The following is a 19,016-nucleotide window of genomic DNA, read 5'->3' as shown; positions in this document are numbered from 1 at the left end:
CCTTCGTAACTCTTGAAGGATGCAAACAGTTCCACCAGGGGCTGTGTGCCCAGCTGCTCGTGGTACTTGGAGGTGACCTGCACACACAGCTGAAGGTTCTGTCTGACGCTGGCGGACAGCAGAGCACACAGGCACGCCAGAGAATCCTCCACCAACAAGGAGCCAAAGAAGCTGACAAGCCAATGGGAAGCAAGAAGTGTCTGTCCACAACTATGTACCATCTTTGATGCTTCCACCACTGGCAAGATAACCGGATCAATTTTTCCCTCTGAGTGTCAAAAATATCAAGAATTTCCACTTGAAAGAACAGAAAAGCAACTGTCCCTCGTGGTGAGAAGTGGGAGCTGGGAGTAGACTTGGGACAAGACACTGACCTCAACTGTTTAACAAGCTGTCAGAGACCCTGAGACTCTCCATGGTTGATACTAAACCTATTCTATAAACTGGAATGCAATAGCTATTTAGCTCTCACTAACAGTTTCAGACATCCCTGCTAGAGTTGTCAGTAAGAGGTTCTCTCTATTAGACTAAGTCAAAGGTGACAGAAAGAAAGAGGTGATACAGGGCCAGCTGTGTGGCTGAGCCAAGTGGGTTTTGTGTGTGGGCTGAAAGAGAAATGCACATGGCAGTGACAAGGCTCATGCATAGGAAGGACACATGGCACACTCCCATAACCACCAACTTTGCAGATTTGGAAGCATGTGACCCTAATGGCCAGGTGAAGGCCATCCACAGTGGGAGTGCCCCAGGGGCATGCCATACCTCAGGACTGAGGAGGTGAGTGTGGACCACAGCCCTCTTGATGTCGCACAGGTCAGTGTAGTGCTCTAGTGCCCGCTGCAGGAGGTCTGCCTTTTCACAGAGCTGGGCGTTATGGGCCCTATCATAATGTGTAAACATCTGATTTCCAAGGACGGCATCTGCAACCTGTGAAACAGTGAGTTCAGTAAGAAAGTCTGACTGATGATGATAACTTTTTTTTTTTTGATGATAACTTTTTAAGAGCAGCTGCTCAACCATGCCTCCGGCACACCTCCAGAACCAGCACTCAGGGGAAGTGGAAAGGCTTCCCATGTCTGGGCCCCTGCACATACCCATGCTTCCAGAGCAGCAGCAGCTGCTTGTGGGTCCTGAGCAGAGTGCTGGCCGTCATTCCAAGTCACCTGAGGCTCTCCCAACAAGGCTCTGTCCTCCTAGTTGCAGAGCTGACCCAGCATTTGTGGCCGAGGCTCTGCCATGAAGCGCTGTTACTGGAATCAGTGCACACTGTTGCTCTGGCTTTTCAACCATCGCATTTGTACAGTTTTCTCTGGGAGGTCAATGTGAGAGCTCCAGTCTACCAAGGCCTCCTTCTTTAATGAGCTCAAGCCTCAGATTAGTAACAGTCAGAATTAGACCTGAAATTAACAAATCCTATTTGTGTTTACCAGACTTCTCTGGTTAAACGCAGAATAAGGAGTGGCAGGTTGCATTTGAAAAACAACACTCCTGGAAAGAATTTTGATGAGGCTTAACATTATCTTTAAATAAGTAACCTCTGTGCTAAGAAGATGCATCAACAGAGGAACTCTGCAGCCTTGCTGAGTGATCTGACCCTCCATGTCTAACTAGCAGCTAGTCTTGATGAGATGCATGCTTGGGGGCTTCACTGGCTGCCTAGCACACTCTTTCCCATTCCTTCCAGGATACAGAACACCAACCAAGTACGTAGAAACCAAAGACCTAGTCTAACACCATGATGCTCCAGGATTACACACGCTCAGGGCTCCCTATGGAGGAAATGATCCAAATCAGGTGCTGAGAGCAGTTTTGTAACATCTGGCACTTATCTGCCGTCCCCACCCTCTGGTTTCCTTCATATCTATTCCTTACTACCCTCTTGTTTGAAACGTTTCCCCTTTATTATAGCAACAGTGCAGTTTAGAGAACTTAGAAAACATAGATAAACCAAAAAGAAAATGTCAACCAAGCTCCAACCTCCAGAGAGGACTGCCCCAGCCTCTCGGGTGCCATGCTCAGTGGCATGCCCATCCAGGCTGCCCTCCTTTGAGGTCAGGGCTCTCCTTAGGTCTATCTGCTCAGTTTCTGAGTTGTGCTTAGTTTCTGTCTCAAATCTCATTTACTAAAAACTGTCATTTATCATCACCAAGTCATCAGAGTTCAACAGAACACCAAACAACAAATCAACTGCACTTGTGTGTCCTAGAGTTGGGATCTGACCCCACAGCAGCAGCTAACTTGTGGATTTGAATAACCTGAGGTAACAGAACAACATAATTAACATATCGTTTCCTAATGGAAAAAAAATATATGATTGTTAAAGAAAAGCAAATGGGAAGACAGATAAGAACAAAGTGAACTTCTACAATCCTATCCACTCAGACAACCATGGTTAACAGCTTGATATAAATTCCCCCAAACTCTTTTCTTTCATGTATATCCAAATGATTTAATCACACCTCCTCTCCAACTGTCAGGTCAAGAAATGCCTCACCATAATGAGATACCACTTCACACCCATTAGGATAGCTATTATTAAAAAAAAAAAAAAAAACCACATGCACAGAAAACAATAAGCATTGGCAAGGATACGGAGAAACTGGACCCCTCATACAGTAACTGGTGGGAATGTAAATGGTGCAGCTGCTTGGAATACACTATGGTGGTACCTCAACAAGTTACACATAGAATTATATATGATTCAGCAATTCCACTTCGGGGTATATGCCAAAAAGAACTGAAACAGGGCCTCAAACTGATAGTTGTACACCAATGTTCATAGCAGCACTATTCACAACAACCAAAAGGTGAAAACAACCCAAGTGTCCACCAAAAGATGAGTAGATAAACAAAATGTGGCATATATGTACAATGGATTATTATTCAGCCTTAAAAAGGAATGAAATTCTGATATATGCTACAACATGGATGAAGCTGGAAAATACTATGCTAAGTGAAAAAAGTCAGACACTAAAGGACAAATACTGTATGATTTCACTTATATGAAGTGTCTAGAACAGGCAGATTCATAGAGACAGAAAGTAAAACCGACGTTACCAGAGGATGGGGGAGGGGACGGAGACTTATTGCTTAATGGGTACAGAATTTCCGTTTGTGGTGATGAAAAAGATCTGGAAATTTATAGTGGTGATGGTTGTACAACATCGCAAATGTACCTAATGCCATTTAATTGCACACTTAAAAATGGTTAAAATGGTCAATTTTGTTACATATATTTTATCACAACGAGAAAAAAAAAGGAAAAGAAATGATGCCCTAATTGTAACTGTTTCTATGAAAGTCTTGCACCGTGGATTCTGAGAGTCCCTGGCAGGAAAATCCTGGACAATGTCCACTCAGGCAAAGAAAAAGCCCTGGCACAAGCACAACCCAGCCCAAAGCCACTCCCTCTCAGTGTGTGAGTCCCATGCAGAAGCGAGATAAGTGTGCAGGCCCTTGGTTTCAGCCTAGAAATGTCACTTGCCTGGGGTGCATGAATCAGGTTCATTTCCAAAAGGCGAGTCTGGAGGTGCCCCTCAGATGGGCGATTATTCTTCAAGGCGTCCAACAAGAAGGAAGTCCACTCCTGAATTAAACTGTTTTCCATGAAAACGGCTACAATCTGAAACAGATCGCAAGCCACATATTTACTCAAAGGAAACTGTTCTGTTTTCCTATTGAAATAGTTCCTGAAATTGAATCTCATTTAGAAATTCAACAATTGGTTCCTTCTTCTGCATTTTCTTACATCATCAAAATTCATGTAATTTGGGGCCAGTCCCGTGGCCGAGTGGTTAAGTTCGCGCACTCTGCTGTGGTGGCCTAGGGTTTCACCGGTTCGAATCCTGGGTGCGGACATGGCACTGCTCATCAGGCCATGCTGAGGCGGCGTCCCACATGCCACAGCTAGAAGGACCCACAACTAAGAATATACTACTATGTACCAGGGGGCATTGGGGAGGAAAAGGAAAAAACAAAATCTTAAAAAAAAAATTAATGTAATTCATAGCTATTCTTTAATAGTAGGTAATTCTGTGAAATTTCATCACCTATGTCATATTCACCAACAAGGCATTTTACTCGAGTAGATTAAAGAATGTACTTTTGTCACATATGAATCCCCAGAATCCTCTGAAGTAGTCAAGCAATCTTAACAATCCATTCCTTAATCAAATCCTAGAGGCAAGTCAATACCTGGTGTGTAGCCCATATACTATCGGTATTTTATTCAGACACAACTGGGAAAATCCAAACATTGACTTAGACGCCAATCATTAAGGTTAAACTGATGTTAAAGAATTAAAAAGCCTTAATAAGAGGTGATATATAGGTAATAAATGTACTAATTGAGTAATTGTTCCCATATTCAAAGTATATCAGGAAAGCTTCTAATAAAAATACTTTAAAAATATGAAATACAATCCAGGTGTAAACTGGAGCCTTCCTTCCCCTTGAGATCTACATACATTTGGTTCAAACCCCTTAATCATGATCTCCAAAATATCTGCAAATTCCAAGACTTTATAAAACCCAATATAATCGTATTTATTCCTATACAGGCTGTTGGTCTTGTTGCCTTGCTTCAAGCTTCGTTACATACCTCTGTATTACCGAGAGCCCCTTGGACACAGTGTACTGAAGGTGGCTTGTCATGTGTTCACATCTAAATACTAAGTAGGTTATACTAAAACAACAGGCTTACGTTTATCTGACTCCAGGTTAGTCAGACAGCCATGAGATGAAAGTCTGCAGACTTGAGGGCACTCACCATGACCAGGCACTCAGGCAAAGCTCAGGCCTCTTGTCACAAGGGATAACAAGGTGGTGACTAGGGTGCAGGTGGGATTACCATCGTAAAACGACATCCTCACACCCTACCACCAATCACCACACAGAAACAAGACCCTCACAACTCAACACACAATCTAAAATACTTCAAAACAAAGGGAAACAACAAGTATTCAAATAATAAAAGACTAGAAGACAAGCTCCCCTAGTACGTCAGATTTTTTAAAACTGGAAGATTAATAGCAAGCAAGCAAAGAAAACAATCGAGACACTGGGAACAGGAAAATAAATAAAAGAGACTCTTCTAGACGGCTATACAAAGCCACGGAAAGCTGCCTCAAGCCAGGCTCACCTGGTCAGTGTTGGCCAGTGGCTGTTCACCCTACACGAGCATTTGAGAAAACTGCAGGCCCTGGTCTGGGCTGATCCTCATCACACTCCTCAGCAAAAAGATCCGGTCTAGGGCATAGCCAACCTAGAAGCAAGGAGACAGCCATTGGGAAAATAAACAAAACACCTTCAGTGTTAAAAAAAAAAGTAGTTCCCAATTGCCTGCTGATGAGTGCAACAAGCTAAAAGAAGAGATTTCCAAAATGAAAGCATTCTTGGCTCGAAAAAGATAGTGAAACAGGAGAAAACATAAGGTAGGCAGCATCTTCCCTTCAGCTAGCATCACTGAAGTGCTTCGAAATGGCACACAAAAAGACGGCATCTGAGCAAGAAGGCTCTGGAAGCTCCGGCACTGGGAAACTAAAGGAAGAGCAGAAGGAGGAGAAACAGGACTAGCAGTAAACTTGGAAGCTGAAAGGACAACATACCATGACACTTGGGAGTGAAGGGACTTCCTGAGCAGATACGGGCAAATCTCAGTCTTTTACTCTTTTCACAGTATTCTATATATAATTTCCTTAATATGTACATTTAGTGACTGTTAGCTAATGATGATTAAATGAGCGATAATTTCAACAGTACAAAGTTCAAAATATTCTGTTCCTAGCCTGTCATCATTTTTCAGCTGCATGTAAAAGGGAGGGGGAGATGATTTATTTATTATTATAAAGATTTAATGTTTTTCGGTGCTGATAAAAAAAAGAAAAAACTTCCCCATCCTTTGTTTCAAACAAAGAAATAAAGAATGCTATGTGCTATGTGTTTGTGCTGGCCCTCTGCCAAACATAACATGCAACCCAGAGTACAGATTCCATGTACACAGAGGCACAGTCAACTACACAAACAGCCCAGACCACAAAGAAGGCACCCCAGCCAGTGTGCAAGCTCCAATCAACACCCAGCACAGTGGCCAGTGGGCTGCGGGGATAAAGCCTGGGAGCCCACCAAAACATCGAACTAACACACAGAGGGCGCTGAGGGGGAACGGAGAAGGGAGAAAAAGAACAAGAGAAAATGACAAGAAAGCCCCAAATGGAAAAGAGATGGGAAGACTGTAAACAGAAGACAGGAAAATAAAAAACTGAGGAAAATAAAATACGACCATTATCAACGAGTGACAGAGGTAAACAGCAGCACTGACAACTCTCTCAGACAAGAGTACTCACGCAGAAGGGCATTCTATAAACTTCAGAATCAGCAACCACCCAACCACAAATTAACTATCTGTGAAATGCTAATGGTTAAACACACATTACCTTTTTGGCACAGAGCACAATTTTTTGGAATTGGCCTGTTTCTGCAAAACACTGGATAACTTCGCTTGGCACGTTTGCCTGAAGGTACACACTCAGAGCGAGTGTAGGGTCAGCAGTTTTGACCAAATCTCCAAGTTCTTTGGAACACTCCGGCTGCAGTGTGCCAAAGGGACAAGGCGAGATTAGGACGAGAGGAATAGTGAGCCTGGACCTAGTCTTCAAACTGTGCTGGGGGCTGTGATTTCACAAGTGTCTGCACCTTGTCTTCCTTCAGCTGCTTTTCTAAGAGTTCTTGCGCCACTGCTGAAGAACTGGACGGCAGAGTTCTAAGGATTCAAGTTGGCTGAGCTGACCTGGTCAAGCAGGATTCCAAAGGACTGGAGCGGAGGAGAAGCCTGCCCAGGCTGGGTGGGATACTCTGGAACTTCTGAACCGTGTCGTTGGTATGCAGGATTCCTTAATAACAAATGGAAATGCAGGTCGTTTTGTTGTAGTCACAGGTCATCCCTTCATTTAACTTGATTGTATAAAAAAAGTCTGCCAAGAGAAATTCTGTACTGAATTATCAGTGACAAAAAGTCCTCTAGCAAGGCAACGGCTTCTGCCTTCAGCAACGACCCCATTGCAGTGGTCTCAGTCCCAGGGGCTGTCTGTACTTAGGGTCCTCCATCTCCCCTAGCAGATGGCAGGGGGAATCAGGTTTCTGCATCAGTGCCGCAGTAGCGGAGTTCTACCATCACTACATTCTCTCAGATGAAGGCTAGAAATGTTTTGTGCATAAGCATCACTGAAAAGACAGGAAAAATCCTTCCAAGGAGAAGCAAGTGAAAAGCCTTTATCTACTACTCATCAGGAGAAGATCCAATCCCAGGACAATTTATCCTAATGAAACAAATCAAAGAAAATGCCCTAAGCTTGGGTGCTGGCCCTGTGGCAGAGAGGTTAAGTTCATGCACTCTGCTTTGGCAGCCCAAGGCTTTACTAGTTTGGATCCTGGGCACAGACATGGCACTGCTCGTCAGGCCATGCTGAGGTAACATCCCACATATCACAACCAGAAGGGCCTACAACTAGAATATACAACTATGTACTAGGGGGCTCTGGGGAGAAGAAGAAAAAAAAAAGGATGACTGGCAACAGATGTCAGCTTAGGCGCCAATCTTAATAAAAAAAATAAAAGAAAGAAAATGCCCTAAGCCGTACTGTTGTACTTCAGAAGAGTGGAGAAAGTCCAGAGCAGAAATACGACTAAATAAAACAGGGTACAACCACTTGATGTATTAGACAGTTATGTATTTGCTAAGCTAAGAAGTTGGGTGAGAAATATGTATGCACATAGACAAGAAGTGGAAGAAAACGAAAAAGACTACATCATTGCAGCAAGATTGTGCTTTTTGTTCATTTGTTTCCATTACTGTCATGCCATTGGCAGAACACTGTAAAGCCGAAAACTAACAGAACACCACGATACTACAGCATCAGTAATGGAAAGCTTTTAGGATTTGTTTCACTCTCAGGATGGCACACATGTTCAAGTGTTGTTACCTTTGGTGCAGATGCTGCTACTTTGGCAGTTTCAGCACTGCTCCCCCGTGCAAACAGGGTACTGAATTTTCTCTCAAATAACTCCTCTGCCCCAGCGAGGTTACCAAAAATGGCCAAATGCAGACCAAGGTTTGGATTCTGAAGCACGTTGGTTGCATAATTCACAATGTTATCTTCCTCAACACGAACTGACAGCACCTACAAGGACCCAACAAATGAGACTAGTTAAGCCTAGAAAAGTGCTCCATACACACACACCGCTACATTCAACTCACAGGAGTATCAGCAAAGGTCTAAGGCTCATGCTGAGCACACTCACAACGCTGGCCTTAATGGTGACAGAATGCAAAGGGGCCTAACGCCTAAAGGTAACACAATAGAACATCATGGTACTACTACAGCGTGGGGTTCTACACAGTTGTTTAAAAGACTATAAAAATATTAAATGAGAGAAATATAAAGTTGCATGGGCATTAACTAGAGATGCATTTGGGATGACAACCATGCCAAAATGACCCGTTTGGGTGGAATTGACAATTTTTCCTCTCAAATTTTTTTTTAAGCACAGATTTTCTTCTTTTAACTGTCTTTTTAACTTTGGTTGAGAAAGGTAACCTAGGTAGCATAGTATCTGCTTTTTCAACCCTCCTCAGTCAACGTGTGCGTGGCCCGAAGATGTTGGTGGTGTGCATTAGAACTGCTGCTCCACTGGCAGAAGCATCATGCAGGAAGGGAGCTCTTCTCTTCTGAGAATCAATTCTGTCTTAGGAACGGTGCTGTCTGAGAGGTGAAGTGATGATATGAAGAAGGGAGACATGAGTTAAGTTTAATAACTGGAGCTAACTACACCTGATCACTTTTTTTGGAGAAGGAGGAAAAGTTAAGCTCCAGTCTCCAGTGAATGAAAAAGGTGGGAGATGAACCCTCAAAGTTACATACCTGTCCCTTTTTGTTGACACTAATAATTCCAGAGGTAGGTTCATGTGGAGCAGTTACAAAGATTGTGTCAGCACTAACATGGTTCATGTAGATGCACATGCCAGACTCCAGGTCATACATATGAAGATAGCTATACTTTGTGATCACGTAAATAATACCATGTTTAACTCCAATCTATAAGAAGATAGAGAACAGGTGGAAAAGTAGGGAGAAGCCAAATAAAGCAAAAGAGCTCAAGAACGATAAAAGAGGACTTTTGAGTTTTTAGACCAAAAGATCATTTAACATCGCTGGGAGCAGTGCGTCCCTGAGACATGGATCCCAAGTTGATTCTAGTCCTACCCCACTGAGAACTAGTTTTCAAGCCAATCCTTTTCCCAACCACTCTCAAATAAAGGTCCAATAAATCAGGCTGTTCTATCTATCTTTCAGGTAGAGCTATCCTTTCCCTGGTTTCTAACCAAATCCAAAGCAAGCTGCAAATTCATAAAATAAGGGAAAAGTTCTGGATAAAAACCTCAAACACTGAGTTCACATTCCAGCCTGCCCTCTACCACCACTTATTAACCTTTGACCTCTGCCAAGGCCATTGACTCTCACAGAAAAATACTTCACACACAGGAAATCCTGACAGAGTGGGAGAAAGACAGATAAATTTGCCCAATTAGATTATTATAAAACTTACGGTAATTTAAAATATGTTGTACTATGAAATAATTAGCATAGGAAGAGATAAGATGGAACTTAATTGAGAACTCTGAAATAGAATCAAACATATCTAAAAATTTAACATGAATGAGTAGGTATTTCATATCCATGGAAAACAGACTTTAATCAGTATACGATGTTGATATAACCAGCTGGCTATCTGAGGATGGGGAATGAGGGTAAAGAACTGTACCCCTATCTTACTCTTCAGATCAAAGTAAATCCCAGATAGGTCAAAGATTTTTAAATAAAAATTAAAGCTAAGAGAGCAATAGAAGAAAATATGAACATTTTGATCATCTTGTGGTATAGAATTCTTTTCAAAACATGATACCAAAGCCACATAAAAATGCAAAACTTCTACAAGGTGGGACATACCACAAATAAACTTTTGTTATGACTGGGAAAAAACGTTTATTTGAAACACATCAGGCACTTAGTATTCCAAAACTATGGAGAGTTCTTACAAATAAGATAAAGAGGGAAAACGCTAAGATCAGGAAGAGGCAATTAACAAGATGCATATGAATGACTGGTAAACCCATTCCATCTTCACAATAATCTCAGGAAGGACATGAACACCGCTGGACACTGTCCAGCTCTGAGAGGTGGCGTCGGCAGAGTGTGAACTGGCCGGCATGATCATGAGAGTCAGTGACATGCACACGTCCCTGACCTACCAGTTTCATTTTTAGGAGTTTATCCTTGGATTTTTGGACCAATGCACAAAGAGGTATGGACAACAATATTCCCATAAGTGTTTACTGTAAATGTAAATACCCATCACAAAGGATTGCCTAAATGAGTTATAGCACATCCACAGAACAGACGGTGCAGACATTAAATACATACGTGTATTTTATTGGCATAGAATGGTCTACAACATAGTGAGAGAAGGTTGTAAAGTGCAAAGCCATTTCATAGGAGTCTACTTGTATATATCTGCATAAATGCATGCACGTGAAGATATTCCCAAGGGATGGGCAAAAGTATCAGCTGTGGCAGGATTTCAGTTATTTAATTCTGCTGTTACACTTACTGATACTGTTGGAAATTTACGGACAATGTATATTTTTGTAAGACAGAAAAAAAGCCAATTTCACTCTGGGAAAAAAATCGCATTCTTTGATTATGTAACTACTTCCAGAAATCTAGCTTAAAGAAATTATCATTAATATGGACAAATACTTGAAACAGAAAAAAAGGAAATAATTGAAACATCCTACAATTATGGTACATCCCTAAAAATAATTGTTCATTTCCCCCAATATTCACAAAGAATGTAACACCTTATGGAAATGCCTATAATGTACCGAGCAAAAGAGTAAAAAAAAGAGAGTAGATCACATAATTTTACACATATAGTGTGATCCCAATTTTGTTCAGAAACGGTTTACAACTAAAGTTCTTATATAAAAAGTAGTCAGATCTTTGATATATTTCACATCCAATTGGTTCAGCTACAGATTATTGATTTCTTCTTTATATATTTTTGTACCACAGTGAACATCTAACCTTTTATAATAAAATGGAAAAGACCTGGGACTTTGGTATGTTAGCTGGAAAAAGTCCTGCTGGCAGAAAAGAGTGCTCCTCATCAGAGAGTGCTGAGGCAGCCTGAGCTAGAAGGCGAGCCTCAACGGCATCTTCCCTACGTTCTAATATCAATGTCATCTTCTCCGTGTTCTAGTATCACTGTCATCTTCTCTGTGTGCTAATATCAATGTCATCTTCTCCGTGTTCCAGTATCACTGTCATCTTCTCTGTGTGCTAATATCAATGTCATCTTCTCCGTGTTCTAGTATCAACATCATCTTCTCTGTGCTCTAGTATCACTGTCATCTTCTCTGTGTTCTAATATATCTACTCTGACACGTTCTGAGGCACAAGAGGCCACTATCTGTGAGATCTATGATTCACTCAAACTCAGAGAGCAGTACATTCACACTTGCATAGCCACTGGGAAATCTGTCTGAGCCTCTAGAGGGGAAAAACATATCCACAGCTTTCTTTATAAAAGGTTGGTTTCCTGCTGCGGGCTGTCCGACTTCGATTATGTGCAACTAGGAAAGAGATTTTAGGTCAATCCAAGTAAACGTTCTTGGTGGCAGACTGATGCTAACCAATGAACAGTGGTGAGCAGAGCCTTAGGTCCACGCTCTGTATGACTAATGATAAAACTTACATTCAAACAAACGGTCAAGGTGCTTATGTTATTCACTAACCTGCTCCCTATCACCAAGTACAACAGAAAGAACCAATGCCAGGAAGCCTGAGAAACATTTAGTTCCAGCTTGCTGACCAAGTCACTTCTCCCCTCTCTGGGCCTCAGTGCAGATGCCCATGAAACAAAGGGCTCCAACGGATCTGCTGTCTCTTCCAGCTCTGCCACTCTGACCTCCTGGACACAGCTCAGGCTAACACAAATCAGTCAGTAGACAGGACCACACGACTGAATGCCAAACTCACAAGAGAGTCAGTCGTGGCAGAGCCTGAGTTTTTCAAGGTTATGCTGGAGGATGTAAGGAACTCTGGAGATTCTGGAAGAAAGAGTAGATGAGGCAGCCCATCTCTGCTTTTATCAGAACAGTTTCAGGTTCCTTTCATCTAACGGAAAGTTATCATAGCTAAAACAAGTCTGGAAAAAGTCCCGAGTAGAGGTGGATCAGAGACACAAAACTCAAGGGTTGGAGAGGAGGCTCAGTGAAGCAAACGGATGAGTGTACACTTAAGGACAGTCTGGATTTGGCCCAGCAGAGAGAAGGGGAAATACCAAAGAGGCTTGAGGCAACCAGAGGATGAACTCTGAGAGACGGGCCAGACGGCAGAGGGATGATGCAGCGAGTGACTAGGGGCTACTGTAGGTCAAAATGGGGGGAGACCGAAGCTCCCTGAAGAGGGGCACTTTCAGATAAATGGTAGTTTAGGAAAATCCTTTTCGATGGGCAGAGTGGGTCTGAGGACTTAATAAATGGCTATTTTCTAACCCAAATATGAGTGACAAGGGCCTAGTCGACCACAGACGTGAGAATTGCTAAAGGCTGAACAGTGCCAACAAGAACAGAAAGGAGCTTGAGAGTGGTTTCTTGCTTGGGAGTTGGGAAGGATGGTGGCACTGCCAACAGAAATGGGGCTGTGGGAAGGGAAGCCAGGCTTCTTACGGAGGTGGTGGGAGAAGGGCACGTCTATGGACAAGTGGCGCCCACCTGTGAGAAAGTTAGCAACAAGGAACTGGTGTCCAGACAAAACTCAGATCCATACACGGAGACTGCAGAGCCCTCAGTAAGTACAGCTAGGCTGAATCAGAAGGCAGGCATGTGCAAGGGGCACAGGCGCAGGAAACCACTGAATGGACCACACACCTTCCACTGTGGTAGGGGAAGTGACATTCAATCACAAAATAGGCAGCACTTGGGACAGATGCTGCGGGGGTCTGTGTGGTGGAAGGGGCTGCCAGGAAAGACTGCCCCTGGCCGCAGCTCCACCCTGAAGGAGGGGCCTGCCTGGCAGTCGAGTCTCAGAGATAAGGGAGCCCGCCTGCCTTAGGAGCCCTTCTCTGCCCAGGGCCGCCGTCCACCTACAGAGGGTGTTTCTGGTGTGCTCTTTTCTTCACAGGGAGCTTGGTGGGCAGGTTCTGCTCCTACAAGGGAGCCTGTGGCCACCTAACTCTCTGTGAGGAGGTGAAAAGTCTCATTCTGAGGTGATACAGTAGCAAGCTTTTTGTGTAGGCTGGTATTTTTACCTGAGTCCTATTCTTCTATTGGTTCTCAACCAAGGAGAGCATGAAGTACGTTACACAAGAGACCAAAGTACCCAAGTACGAGGACCTACGAAGAGGAGGTTTGGAAAGCCGCATACTGATTAGAACTCTTCTCTGGGGAACACTTCAGGGCTGGTGACCAACCCAAAACAACGATTTCAGGAAGCGTTTTTGACAAGAGTTTACTGGGATAAGGACTCTGTTTTGAGGCAGCTCTCCAGATGAGCCACAACCCTGGTGCAACCCCAAGTCTCCCCAGCATCATGAACTCTTATACCTCCACATCTCTGCCCACAGCAGCCTTGCCAAACAGGTGCTGGCCATGCCTCGGAGCCTGACAACACTCCACTCGCCCCCAGGGCACAGCCTTTCTCTCTGCAGCTCCCTTGGGGTCTCACCTCCACCCCACCATCTGGGCAGAACCATGCCTCGGTGACGTAGGACCCACGCCTTAGGTAAGGATGGCTGCACTGGCTCTGTCACAGCCATTGCTCCCAGGAGATGGTGGGTGAGAGTAGAAACCAGGCTCCGCTTACCTAGCCCAGGTTCAGCAGGCTCTGTCCAAGAGGACTCTTAGGGAAAGGGACCAATTAAACACTAGTCAACTTGAGGTCACTAACTTTATGCAAAGGTTGGCTGTGAAACCACCAACAGGTACAACAGGTGAATGGTTCTAAACACGGCAAGAGCTTCATTCACATGAAGCACCTGCAGACCATTCCCCACTCCCAGTTATAAATTGGTTTTGAAATGTTGGTTAAGCGGCTACCAATTACACACATACAAACTCCTGACAGACTCAGGACACTCTTCTGAAGGAGGAGACAGAGTAGATCTTACCTTGCCCCCTGCGGGATTGCGTACAGCAAAGCAGAAAAGGGTGGCAGGCTTGGCATTCCCCTCGCTCTTGAACTCTGCAAAAGCAGCAGCAGGGCCTTCTATGGCTTGTGAAACCTTCCTATCCACAGAGTAGAGCTGCATTGCCCCAACCACACGATTTTGCTAAGAAAAGACATTTTGCAATAACGGGAGACAAAAGAGATGGACATAAACAATTGTTAAAATGTTTCTAAAATGAAAGTCTCATACGTTGATATAGTTCCTCTAATAAAAAATAAGTTTATTAGCTAGTAAAAGGCATGAAATAACTCTGAATTTGATAGGGAAAGATGGCTACAAACACCAGAGAAAAAGACTACAAAACAGTAAGATAGACGATCTCAATTTGTAAATGTGTGTGTATACACACAGATACATATATATGTGAGTATGCATATATATACACACATAGACAAACACACATACATTCACAGAAAGTTAAGTTTTGGGAGGAAAAACTCCAACATGTTAAGAATAGTTTAAATCAGGAGGATGAGATTATGGGCTAATTTTGAAAATAATGTTTTCTGAAATTTCTAATTAGCAAAAATTGTATCTTTTATAAAACTTAGAACTTAACATTTTCTAGCAAAGAATTTCAATACATTTATATCCAATGTTAAATGCTCAAAAAGCTAAGTAAATGGAACATGAAAGCATCACAGTTCAAGCTCCTAGAATTCAACATTCAAACCAGCATCTCTGCCAAATGAACCTCCAAAAGCAGTCTGTGGGCAAAATTCAGATATTCAGTTGATTCCCCACCTACCCACATCTCCTTAAAAGGGGAAAACAAGGAGCTGGTCCAGTGGCGTAGCGTTAAGTTCAGGCACTCTGCTTCAGTGGCCTGGCGTTTGCAGGTTCGCATCCTGGGTGTGGACCTACACAATGCTCATCAAGCCATGCTGTGGTGGCGTCCCACATACAAAATAGGGGAAGACTGGCAACAGATGTTGGCTCAGGGCCAATCTTCCTCACCACAAAAAAGGTGGGGGGGGGGGGACAAAAGCTTCAACTTTTTTCTTTTTAAAGATCTTTTCTATTGCACACACATTAAAACTACTACACAAAACATTGATTCATGCTACAACATGGATGAACTTTGAAAACAAGAAAAGTGAAAGAAGCTAGTCACAAACTGATTCCAGATATGAAATATCAAGAATAGAGAAATCTAGAGAGACAGAAAGTAGACTAGCAGTCACCAAGGGCTCAGAGTAGAGAGTAACACAGCAGAAACCCATAGACAAATGGTGTACACTCTAACAGAAGAATGAACAAGGACATTTTAAAATGAGAATAAGGACAGAACAAGATTTCCTCTCCCTAGGAGACAATGGGAAGATTTTCGGCAACATGGCGACAGTAGACTTGAATCCCAGTGCTAGAGAAGATGAAGCTGAAGCCCAGATGAGAAGGCAAAGCAGAGAGAACACCTGAGATCAAGCCTGGAGCCCTGGGCTCTTACTCCACCTGTACTCGCAGACCCACAGGCTACATGTGTAGCCTTGGGCAGTGACCTGCTTCTAAGCCTCAGGCTCCTGTTAGGTGAGGTCCACCTCATGGGGATGGATCTCCTGTGAGTGTTATGTGTGCTTTGGGTTAAGACAAAACAAAAACCATAGCTGGCAAGGATTCAACACAAAAATGCTTTCTTTGTGACAGGCTCTGTGCGAGGGGCTAAGGATAAAGAAAATGAATACAACACAGACCATTTCCTTAAGGACACATGATGAGGGTTTCCAGCAAAGAAGCAAGCAGTTGTAATATAGGGTATTGACTCCTATGACTCATGAAAGAGCGAGATTGCTATGACCTCACGAGTTCGGTGAGTCAGGGAAGGCTTCTCAGTAAGTGACGAGAGCTAACCAGGTGAGGAGGAAAAGTGGTTTCAGAGAGAGGAGTAGTAGCATTTGCAAATGTTTAGACACGGGGTGGCAAACTAAGGCCTGTGGGCCAAAATCCACCCACCATCTTCCCCTCTCCCCTTTTCTTTTGTTGAGGTGAAATTCACATAACATAAAATTAACCATTTTAAAACGTACAACTCATTCAGTGGCCTTTAGTACATTCACAATGTTGTACAACCATCGCTGTCTCTATAGCTCCAAAATATTTTTATCACCCCCCCAAAAAACCCTGTGCCCATTAAACAATTAGTCCCCACCCCTCTTCCTCCCTGGTTGCCCCTGGCAACCACCAACCTGCTTTCTGTCTCTAGAGCTATCCGAATATTTCATACAAATGGAATCATAAAATACGTGGCCTGTTGTGTCTGATTTCTTTCACTTATGAGGTTTTGAGGTTTGTCCATGCTGAAGCATGTGTCAGTACTTCATTCCTTTTTAAGGCTGAACTATATTCCATTTTACATATAAACCACATTTTGTCTACCCATTCATCCACTGGTGAAGATTTGGGTAGTTTCCATCTTTTGGCTATTAGGAATAATGCTGCTATGGACACTTCTGTACAAGTTTTTGCATGGATATACATTTTCATCATTTCTCTTGGGTAGATACTTAGGAGTAGAATTGCTAAGTCAAATGGTAACTCTATGTTTAACTTTCTGAGAAGTCGTCAAACTGTTTTCCAAAGGAGCAGAACCAGTTTACAATCCCACTACTAAGGTATGAGGGTTCCAATTATTCTACATCCTCACCCATACTTATTCTCCATTTTTAAAAAATTACAACCATCCCAATGAGTGGTACCTCACTGTGGTTTTGATTTACAATTCCCTAGTGACTAATGATATTGAGCTTCTTTTCATGTGCTTGTTGGCTATTTGTGTATCTTGGATGAATGTCTATTCAAGTCTTTTTGCCCATTTTTTATTTGGGGTATCTTTCTGATGTTGAGTTGTAAGTGTTCTCTATATATTCTGGATACTAGACTCCTATCAGACACACAATTTGCAAATATTTTCTCCCATTCTGTAGGCTGTTTTTTCACTTTCTTGACAATATCCTTTGAAGCATAAAACTTTTTAATTAAAGTCTAATTTATCTATTTTTTCTTCCATTGTTCATGCTTTTTGTGTTATACCTAAGAATCCACTGCCAAATATGAAGTCATACGTATTTCCCATGTTTGCTTCTAAAGGTTCTATAGTTTTAGCTCTTACATTTAGGTCTTTGATCATTTAGAGTTACTTTTTGTATATGGTGTGAGGTAGGGGCCCAACTCCACTCTTTTGCATGTGGATATCCAGTTGTCCCAGCACCATTTGTTGAAGAGAATACTCTTTCCCCATTGAATGGTCTTGACATCCTTGTTAAAAATTGTCAATTGGCCATGGATGTATGGGTTTATTCCTGGACTCTCAATTCTATTCCATTGATCCACATGTCTACCCTTATGCCTGTGGCACTTTTTGTTGTTAAATGCTTCCATGTTATTGTGATATAATAAGAAATATATATTTGGTCTTGGTCCCTGTTTCCTGGCACAGAACTCCTAAAACCCTTGTAATTTCCTAAGGGATCATGAATGACAGAAGTATCTTTTGTTATAATATATGGTCTTAGTACCCAGTTCCTAACATAAAAGCTTCTAAGACCCTTGGGATCTCCAAAGTGATAAGAGTGCCTTTTTGTATGATAATGAGATGACTGGCAACTGGGGGCCCCTAGATAGCTTCAGGATGGGGTCTGGTCACGGGGAAAACAAAGACGTGATTAGAGGGTTGGAACTTTCAGCCCCACTCCATCCTGACCTCCGGAAAGGGGAGAGGAGCTGGAGATTGAGTTCATCACCAACAACCAATAAATTCTCCATAAAAATCCCTAAACTATGGGGTTCAGAGAGCTTTCCTGTTGATGAACACATCAAGGTGCTGGGAGGATGGACTGCCTAGAGAGGGCATGGAAGCTCCACAGACACCCCCTTCCCCATGCCTTGCCTTATGCATCTCTTCCATGTGGCTGTTCCTAAGTTGTATCCTTTATAATAGACCAGCAAGAGGAAATAAAGTGCCTTCCTGAGTTCTATGAGCCACTCTAGCACGTTATCAAACCTGAGGAAGGGGTTGTAGGAATTCCTGATTTATAGCCTGTCGGTCAGAGGTACAGGTGGCCTAGCACTTGAGACTGGCATCTGAAGGGGTTGGGGCAGTCTTGCGGGACTCACCCCTTAAGTTGCGGGGTCTGCACTAACCCCAGGTAGTTAGTGTCATAACTGAATCGAATTCTTGATCACCCAGTTGGTGTCCATAGAGAACTGGAGAATTTTTTGGTGCAGAAAAACCAACACCTTTGGTGTTAGAAGTATTGTGAGAGCAAAAAGAATTTTTAGCTTGGACCTTTTTTTTTTAGATTTTATTTTTCCTTTTTCTCCCCAAAGCCCCCCGGTACACAGTTGTATATTTTTAGTTGTGGGTCCTTCTAGTTCTGGCACGTGGGACACGGCCTCAGCATGGCCTGACGAGCGGCGCCCTGTCCTCGCCCAGGATCTGAACCAGCGAAATCCCAGGCCGCCGAGGCGGAGAGCATGAACTCAACCACTCGGCCACTGGGCCAGCTCCTAGCTTGGATTTTTTTATTTGTTTGCTTTTATTTTGTCAGTAAGTCATAAACAAGCAACACTGTGATTTCGTCTTTTCTTCTAAAATATTTTCTCAAATGTGATGATTTCCTTGTAAATGAGCATGATTCCCAAGAGGTTTTGTTTTGTTTTGTTTTGCTGAGGAAGATTTGCCCTGAGCTAACATCTGTTGCCAACCTTCCTCTTTTTTCTTGAGGAAGATTTGC

General features: G+C 42.9%; 1 protein-coding gene across 11 annotated transcripts in view; it reads right to left on the bottom strand.

Moving 5' to 3' along the window:
* CLTCL1 (clathrin heavy chain like 1) overlaps positions 1 to 19,016 on the bottom strand; it is an 85,427-nt gene that overhangs the window by 32,153 nt on the left and 34,258 nt on the right. For 4 of the 11 annotated variants that reach the window (XM_070275970.1, XM_070275968.1, XM_070275974.1 and 1 more), the window contains exons 1-5: positions 6,435 to 6,942; positions 5,141 to 5,263; positions 3,485 to 3,622; positions 763 to 927; positions 2 to 171 (exon numbers count right to left, since the gene is read on the bottom strand). The gene's annotated coding sequence lies outside the window, so the exon portion shown is untranslated. Of the gene's footprint in view, position 1; positions 239 to 762; positions 928 to 3,484; positions 3,623 to 5,140; positions 5,264 to 6,434; positions 6,943 to 7,979; positions 8,178 to 8,918; positions 9,093 to 14,226; positions 14,389 to 19,016 lie in introns of those variants that run through there. The other 7 variants (XR_011441665.1, XR_011441666.1, XR_011441667.1 and 4 more) reach the window with 6 other exon arrangements.

This window comes from Equus caballus, chromosome 8 (assembly GCF_041296265.1).
Source record: "Equus caballus isolate H_3958 breed thoroughbred chromosome 8, TB-T2T, whole genome shotgun sequence".
Taxonomy (NCBI): Eukaryota; Metazoa; Chordata; class Mammalia; order Perissodactyla; family Equidae; genus Equus; species Equus caballus.
This window is presented reverse-complemented; position numbering and strand designations above follow the sequence as displayed.